At 39.4% G+C, this 9,550-nt stretch overlaps 1 pseudogene; it reads right to left on the bottom strand.

Moving 5' to 3' along the window:
- Positions 1–8,923: 8,923 nt before the first annotated feature.
- LOC118010208 lies at positions 8,924–9,317 on the bottom strand (annotated as a pseudogene).
- Between the last annotated feature and the right edge of the window lie 233 nt (positions 9,318–9,550).

The raw sequence follows: 9,550 nt of genomic DNA, 5'->3' as shown, positions 1-9,550 counted from the left end.
CAAGATTATATTCGAATAGTGTTTCTGATTCATCCGAGGTGGCTTTTCATTTGGTATAAAGTCCAAGAAGCCAGCAATCAGCTGAAAGTTATAAACTCATTCTATCTTATTGTATGTGGAGATTTTTCCGTCATAAGCCATCCCTGTCACAGAGCTGTGCCTCTTGGAGCATGATTCTGTCTACAGTATTTATCAGCTTTTTTCCTGTATGCTGAGTTTTTATCCATCTTTATAGACACAATTCAATGACACCTCCCCTTGATTATTTAGGGTATGCATATAGTGGTACTGTATCAGTAACTGTATAATTCAGTTAAAGCATTTGATTTATTGATGCAGAAAATAATGTGCTAAATATGACATAACTAAGCCATTTAACAAAACAATGAATAGAATTTGAGCTCATAAAGCCACTGTCAGTAATTCAATTTTGAGAACTTTGAGGCTTAACATACTGCTCTTCACAGGACAAGAATTATTAATTTATCAACTGACGGGAGATTCCATTAAGACCTTAAATATGATTGGGCAAGTAGACATAAAAGGCAAAGATACATGAAAGCATATTCATTTCCTGCTTTGTGCAAATGTGGTTTTTAAAAAGATGCACAGACTTCCTCATGACAATATTCTCTAAATCATCATTAGGTGAAAATGGCATTGGATCTGCTAGAAAACAAAATTCAACTGAATAAATTTGAAGATCTAATTGGCTTCATTAAATGATTATTGAATCAAGCAGCATTCCATGTAGCAAGTAGAGGGGAGCTCCGCTGAGCAAGACAACAAAAAAGGTTCTTCTTTTAAAAAAATATTTTATTATTTATTTATTTATTTATCTATCTATCTTAGAGAAAGGAAAAGGAAGAGAGCACTCCATCTCACAACCCTGAGATCATGACCTGAGCCGAAATGAAGAGTCCGAAGCTCAACTGACTGAGCCTTCCAGGTGCCCCCAACAGAAAAGGTTCTTAAAGGTAGAGAGAGAGCATTACAAAAAAGAAGGAAGGGTTATCAAACTCAACACCCAAAGAACAAATAATCCAATCAAGAAATGGGCAGAAGACATGAACAGACATTTTTCCAAAGAAGACATCCAAATGGCCAACAGACACATGAAAAAGCGCTCAACATCGCTCGGCATCAGGGAAATCCAAATCAAAACCTCAATGAGATACCACCTCACACCAGTCAGAATGGCTAAAATTAGCAAGTCAGAAAATGACAAATGTTGGCAAGGATGCAGAGAAAGGGGAATCCTCCTACACTGTTGGTGGGAATGCAAGCTGGTGCAGCCACTCTGGAAAACAGTATGGAGGTTCCTCAAAAAGTTGAAAATAGAACTACCATATGATCCAGCAATTGCACTACTGTGTATTTACCCCAAAGATACAAATGTAGGGATCCGAAGGGGTACGTGCACCCCGATGTTTATAGCAGCAATGTCCACAATAGCTAACCTGTGGAAAGAGCCAAGATGTCCATCAACAGATGAATGGATAAAGAAGATGTGGTATATATATATATATATATGCAGCCATCAAAAAAACCCCACAAAATCTTGCCATTTCCAATGACGTGGATGGAACTAGAGGGTATTATGCTAAGCGAAATAAGTCAGTCAAAGACATGTATCATATGATCTCACTGATATGAGGAATTCTTAATCTCAGGAAACAAATTGAGGGTTGCTGGAGTGGTGGGGGGTGGAAGGGATGGGGTGGCTGGGTGATAGACATTGGGGAGGGTATGTGCTATGGTGAGTGCTGTGAATTGTGTAAGACAGATGAATCACAGACCTGTACCTCTGAAACAAATAATACATTATATTAAAAAAAAAAAAAAAAGAAGATAGTAGGAAGGGAAAAATGAAGGGGGGGAAATCAGAGGGAGAGAGGAACCATGAGAGACTGTGGACTCTGAGAAACAAACTGAGGGTTCAAGAGGGGAGGCGGCTGGAGGGATGGGTTAGCCTGGTGATGGGTATTAAAGAGGGCACGTATTGAAAGGAGCACTGGGTGTTATACGCAAACAATGAATCATAGAACACTACATCAAAAAAAAATAAGTAAATTAAAAAAAAAAAAAGGGGGAGGGAGGGAGGAAGGAAGAAAGGAAGGAAGGAAGGGAAGGAGGGAGGGAGGGAGGGAGGAAGGACTATATTAGCAAGCAATGCATTGTTTAGACAAAGAGTCCTGGAAGGCATCTATCAGTAAATTTCCTAGTATTGACCAGGAGATTCCATTTTGAGTGGTTAAAGGTTACATTCCTCTGGGAATGCAGTTGAAACTGCATTTAGATAAGGTAGTAAGTCTTGGTTTACTGATTTGGAGTTTTAATCCAAGCGAGGTCATGTGGGGTTTTTTTTGTTTGTTTTTTAACAGATCTTTCAAGGTTGCATAGTTCCATTCCCAAAAAATAATAAAGCAAAAAGTTTATATCTCTGTTAACAAATCTATTACACTCTGTACTCTCCAACCCTCCCAAATAAACAAACTAGAAAAATAGATTATACTTCCTTATTGACTTATAACTGATAAATACCCCTCTGATAACCTTCTCCTTTCATTCTTCAACAGGGAAAGAGAAAGCAATAAAAATTAATCTCCAGATTGCAGTGCATAAAGAACATTATTGTGCTGAATCCACTGAGGTCTGAAATCAAAGGTGCTTACTGAAATCTTACAAACTTTTTTTATTTTTTCCTTTTATCCACTGGAGCATTTCATAAAAAAGAAACTAGATCTAAAGAGACTTTTTTTGACTTTAAGCAAAATAAAAACTGTGAAATAACTAAAATTGAAGCAGACATACACACAGATTGTCAAGTGTCAAAGAAGTCTATGTATAGGCAGGACAAAATCTATTTAATTACCTTGAAATACTGACTACAATTGTTTGTACTTCTCTTATTAAGAATGATAGTAGTAATATGACTGCCAGTCAATCTCAGATGTTTATTTTAATGTTGGGCTGCAGATGAAATTATTATATTCATCTGAGATCTCACATTTAATTATCATACTAATAAATTCAGAATGAAACAGTTAATTTTATGCTTCCATAAGTTATATTGATGACCCTGAAGGAGCCAAGGGCAGGCTGCCCCTAAATGTGCCACTTTGGCATATGATTATTTAAATAAAAGTTACTTAGGAGACAGCGTATGCAAGGACACTCAGCCTCTCCTCTGTCCCCCTCAAAGCAGGGAATAAATCCTCCCACGTGAAACGTACCGTCCCTGCCCCAGTAAGTGAAGAGACCTCCTCATCACCAGAGATGGGAAATTCAGGGCCAAGACGGCCGTATACACATCAACTTCATCAAACAATGCGATTTTCCAAAGGGTATTACTGACTTAGCCCACCTACAAGCAATTTATGAATTGTCCTCTTCCTCCCCCTACTGGCCAACACTTGTTTTTGGCAGACGTTTAAAATTGTTGACTAATAAAATGGTACCTTACTGTGGTTTTAATAGGCCCTTCTCTTATTACAAATGAGATCGAATATCTTTTTGCATGAATATGAGCCATTTGTATTTGACCCTATGTGAAGTTTTTTTTTGCCCATTTGTTCTATTTTGCTATTTGTTATTTCATAAAAGCTTTTAAAAACATGTTTTGTATACTAATCGTTTGTCATTTACATATATGTCAAAAAGTTGTATCTGTGTTGTTTTTTAAAATACATTTTTATACTATAACTTTTTTCTTATGTCTAGTCTTATCAAAATCATAGAAGTATTCTGTATTGCCTTCTAAAAATTGGATAGTTTGTCTTTTATCCTTAGAACTCGGAATTGATTTTTCTCTACAATGTAAGGTAGAAATTCACTTTTTATTTTTCACATAGGGATAACAAATTGTGCCAGCAATATTTATAGAAAAGACCATCTTGCAGTCTCTGCCATAAATCAAGATAACATATATGTAACGGGTTTGTTTCTAGACTCTGTCTTTTTCCTCATTGTTTCTTCAATATGTTTTTATCTACACCAGTGCCATACCAGCTTAACTACGATAGCACCATAAAAGTTCTTGATAAGACAAGAACTTGGAAGTACAAGCTCCCCAGCATTACTGTTCTTCTTCAGGAGCATCTTAGCTCTTCTTAGTTCATTTGTATATACCTTACAATCATCAGCTTGTCAGTAAGGGAATTTCCAGTGCAAATGCATTGAATTTATAAATTGTCTTGGGTAGGGGTCATTGATGCATCTTTAAAATAACTTTAACTAGTTTGCATCTTTCACATAGGCCATGATGCCATCTGCTTCTAATGGCAGGGTTTTTCCCCCCATTCATTAAATGTTTTTATTTATTTTTTCTAGGCTTACTGCAACTGGTTAAAATTTTCAGTGGGAGCTTGAATAGAAGTGATGATAGCAGGTACTCTTGTTTAGCTCTCAACAAACCTCTTAAACATCTCGCCACTAAGTATAATACTTATCATAGATGTTTTATAGCTTTCTGAGGTCAAGGGAGTCACCTATTAATAATTTCTAAAGAGTTTCTTTTTTAAACCAGAAGTGAATACTGGAGGAGCGCCTGGGTGGCTCAGTCGTTAAGCGTCTGCCTTCGGCTCAGGTCGTGGTCCTGGGATCGAGCCCCGCATTGGGCTCCCTACTCGGCGGGAAGCCTGCTTCTCCCTCTCCCACTCCCCCTGCTTGTGTTCCCTCTCTCGCTGTGTCTCTCTCTGTCAAATAAATAAAATCTTCAAAAAAAAAAAAAAAGAAGTGAATACTGGAATTTCCACTCTGAGTTCAAACTATGGTGAGACGGTCATGTCTGGACTTAACGAATTTCTGGACTCTGGAGATGCAGGTGGAGCCCCGTGGTCTGTGACCAGCCATGGAGACTTCAGAATTAATTTAAATAGGAACCTAAATAGGGACACAGAACACATTCCTTGTGATTTAGACAACACAGGCTCTCCTGCTCAGTGATAAATGAGATTTTAGTGAGATTCTGAAAGCAGAACAAACAAGCAAACAAAAATAAACCAAAAAAGACTGCTAACCAATATATGAAGGATATTCTATGGGGGCAGCTTGGGAGATCCACGTCCAAATCACCAAACACAGAACCTTGCACATAGAGCTACATGTGTTATGTACATATTACATATACAGTAACAAGTGCTTTCTGATTGGTTTATTGCTGAAAGGATTCTATCTTACTTTTTAACTGATATTATTCATAGTCAATGGTAGAAAATTGTGGTAGTACATACAGAACATTGTATCCTAAACATATGGTTACTGTAATGTCTGAGACAAATTTATTTTGAAATTTGTGTATTTTGTAGTTTTTTTAAACCAATAAATAACATTAAGTCACTTTAGAATCTTAAATAAACCATTTTTTTTAAAGGTAGTACTCTCATTTTTAGTAATCCAAGTGGTCTCCTTTCAGAGTTGCATTGAAAGATGGAAAATTAATTTGCTTGACTCCTGAGGATGTATTATTAGAAAGATTGAAGACAGGTACACCACATGCCAAACTTCCTGAGGCAAAGTTTTTCTTCTTAAGTAGATTGATATTTAAATAAAAGCTGTGCTATAGATTTGAATGAATCGTGACTATACCTTTTATGTAATGTGGACTGTCCTGTTACAATTATCCCTACTAAACATGGAAGTGATTAAAATGGCTTAAGTTATCTTACGCAGATCAAAGCATAGGTATTTTAGCTATGAGGAATTTTGAGCAAAATTTCCTTTTTTCCCCTCCCCCTTGGGAGGAAATCCTTTAACTATAAGAAGTGTTGCTGGAAGTCCAACTTCAAGCACAGTTGACAAATCACTGGGGAGAACTGGGAAAATGAGGGCAGCCTAGGGTTGAAGTGCAAGTATGCATTTGGGAGGAGGCGGGGGGGGCCAGCAGAGAAGTGTAGGAAAACAACACTGTGACAGGGACACCACCAATAAAAGGTACACTGTTAAGCCAGCTGCCACCCTGAGACATCGACTGAGCTCCTCCAGCAGGTGCTCCTGGAGGAAGAGCTGAGTGATGCACCTCCATGGTCATCAGACAAGAAGAATCAGATTCGGGAATCCCAACAAATCCCAACAAATCACATGCAGGACAAACAAAAATAATTCCTAAACTTACCACGGTGTAGCAGAACATTAGAATATGGAGGGCTAAGAGAAGATCTTATAATCAATGTGTGTAATCTTCTGTGGATCAATGCTCCACGGAAGAGGCACAGACAGACCAGTTCATCCAGTCTCAGGATAGTACATAACACAATCACCCAACTGCCAAGTCCATTATAAAACTGGAGTGATCTGGATCTGGGTTTTATTTTGTTTCTAAAATAAATGCAAGTACTGTGACTTTTTAGAGCTCATTTTCTATTTAGTGAGTGGTAAGTTTACAATAGAAGACTAATCATCAAAATCTTGTGTTAGTCACAAAATCCGTTTTGAGATGGTTTCTCTATTTTCTGGAGGACTAGAGTGGAAGCAAGGGTTAGTAGGCTGTTGGTTGAATTATTTGACTAAGTTTAGCTTACTTGCTTTTGTGGTGTAATTCTGTATACCTAATGACCCTTGTTCTAATATTCTCACCTGAATTTTTCTATTTAAGCTTAAGTAGGTATTCACTCTGTAACTTTCTAAACACATTAAGAAATATTAAGCCTGTATCACCCTTGGCAATGGTCTTCTTTTTGTATAGTGCTATAGGGAGGTTGTATATGATTAATAGTTTAAAGACTTATTTATTTATCTGAGAGAGAGAAAGAGCCCATGCGGGGGGAGGGGCAGAGAGAGAAAGAGAAAGAGAGAGCGAGTTCTCAAGCGGACTCCCAGCTGAGCGTGGAGCCTGATGCAGGGCTTGACGTGGGGCTCGATCCCACGACCCTGAGATCATGACCTGAGCTGAAGTCCGGAATTGGATGCTTAACCGACTGAGCCACCCAGGCACCCCTAGGATTAATAATTTAAATGCAAGTCCTGGTACAGGCATGCTGAATTCACAGATCAGACCTTTGTTATGTGACCTTGAACAAATTACTTAACTGCTTGCAATTTCTGTTTTCTCACTTTGTCCCGATAGAACTCCATGCTCTAGATATATCAAACCACTTCTTGGTTCTCTGAAAATACCATTTTCTGTTCGGGCTCAGGGTCTTACAGATGCTGCTTCCTGTCACTAGAACATCTTTCACCCCACACCTCCTCGCCGTTTCTTCTGGTTCCTTTTTTACTCATTCTTCAGCTCTTAGTTTATAAATCATCTCCAGGAGGCTTTTTCTGAGGCCTCTAAGTATTAATTAGCTAATGATGTGTCATAATAACAATCACTTCATTTTTACCCTGATTTGCTAGTGAAAGGAAAGAGAAGTCAACTGACTTGCCCAAGGTTATAAAGCCTGTTTGGGGCGGAGCCAAGGCATAGTGCCGGGATTGTTCCATCCCTTTCCTGTCATTACTTCTGCTTCAATGATCACGGCCAGCTCCACCCTGATTGCATCCAATCTGTGGAATGCTGAGCCTTCCCTCCACAAAGAGACCTTCTGTGTGTTTCTGGGTGAGGTGCATTTCTTCATGACATGGTAATTCTCCAGGTGCCTCAAACATCCTGACTGCTACCCCTTGCCAGCTCTATGAGCCTTCTTCCCTCACTGGGTCATCAACTGCTTTGATCTTAATCTGGATTGATGCCTATCTCCTGGAGTTTCTCCTTGCTGTTGGTGTTAAAAAGTCACCACCGTAGCTCTTTCCAGAGTTCACATGGGGAGCCCACTGCTCCTATGTTTTTCTATTTTGCTTTATAAACAATTCACTTAGGGGTGCCTGGGTGGCTCAGTCAGTTAAGCGTCTGCCTTCAGCTCAGGTCATGATCCAAGGGTCCTGGGGAATCCAGCCCGCTTTGGTCTCCCAGCTCAGCGGGTTGTCTGCTTCTCCCTCTACCCATCCCCCCTCCCCCACTCGTGCTCTCTCTCTCTCAAATAAATAAATAAAATCTTTAAAATATATATATAAACAATTCACTTATCTGCCTAAGCTAGGGACATCGGTTTCATCACAGACTGAACCTCTCTCTCTGCTTTGCATCCAACTGGTCTCTGGGTCCTGTAACTTCTACCCCATTAACAAGTCTCGTATGTAATTGTTCCTCTCGATTCTCTGTGAAAATGCCTGAATTATGCCTCTCAGCTTTCACTGCACCATTGATGTAACTTTCTAACTAGTCTCCCAGACCCCCACCTATCCCTTCCAATCGATCTTATTCACTGCAAAATCATTGTTCTAAAGAGCAGATCTTAAAAGGTCATTCTCCTACTTGAGATTCTTCAATGGCTGCCTATCACCTGCAGCCACTATCACTGAGCTTAGGTTGAGTATTACTTTGCTGAGGCTGCCATAACAAAGTACCACAGACTGAGTGGCTTGAACAACAGAAATTTGTTTTTCTTACAGTTCAGGAGGCTAGAAGCCCAAGATCAAGTTGTCCTCAGGGTTTTCTTCTGAAGCCCCTCTCCTTGGTTTGTCGATGGTCATGTTTTCCGAGTATGTTCACATGGTCCTCCCTCTGTCCGTGTCTCTGTCCTTAATCTCCTTTTCTTTTCCTTTTTTTTTTTTAAGATTTTATTTATTTATTTGACAGAGAGAGAGACAGCAAGAGAGGGAACACAAGCAGGGGTGTGGGAGAGGGAGAAGCAGGCTTCCCGCTGAGCAGGGAGCCCGATGCGGAGCTCGATCCCAGGACCCTGGGACCATGACCCGAGCCGAAGGCAGACACTTAACAACTGAGCCACCCAGGTGCCCCTTAATCTCCTTTTCTTATGAAACCACCAGTCTTAGTGGATTAGGCCTACCCTAGTGACCCCATTTTAACCTTATATACCTATTTATTTATTTATTTATTTATCCCACTGAGGCATTTTATTTGCACATATGTATTACATCCTTAGAAAAAGAATCCCAGGATTTTCTCTCCTGTGGGTTTTCATCTTGTTTCTTCATGGTCCATGATGCCAGCTGAGGTTGTCGTACAGTGAAACCAAACTGGCGGGGTGGGAGCAGGTTATTCTGCCATTTTTCTAGATCTTTCAGTTGTACATCAAATCTGGGGCTGATCACTCCACACTTGTTTAACCTTCCCATGAGGTTCACAACAATTTTCCCAGCTCTGTGATCATCAATGATTTCAAATTTGCCAGTGTAACATGCTTCATCATCACAGTGAGAAACTAGACGATGACTTCAGAGCATGGCCAAATAAGAACCTGGCATTTGCCTCTCCTTTCAGGAGTGTTAACGCTCTTGAGAACATCTGCTGGGTCATTCACGTGCACCATTATGGCAGCATGGAAAGATGGCCGAAAGAACCTTATTACCTTTTTAAATAGCTTATCTCCAAATAAGGTCACATTCTGAGGTACTGACAAGACTTCAACCTATAAATTTTATCAGGTTCAAAATAACAAGTGGCTTACTCATCTGATTCTCTATAAAAATTCTTATTATTTGTACAAGTGATTGCCTTAAAATACATAAAATACTTAGTTGGCCCAAAAACTGGCCCAGTCTTCCT

This window comes from Mirounga leonina, unplaced genomic scaffold (assembly GCF_011800145.1).
Source record: "Mirounga leonina isolate KUSES-001 unplaced genomic scaffold, KU_Mleo_1.0 Mir_129, whole genome shotgun sequence".
Taxonomy (NCBI): domain Eukaryota; kingdom Metazoa; phylum Chordata; class Mammalia; order Carnivora; family Phocidae; genus Mirounga; species Mirounga leonina.
This window is presented reverse-complemented; position numbering and strand designations above follow the sequence as displayed.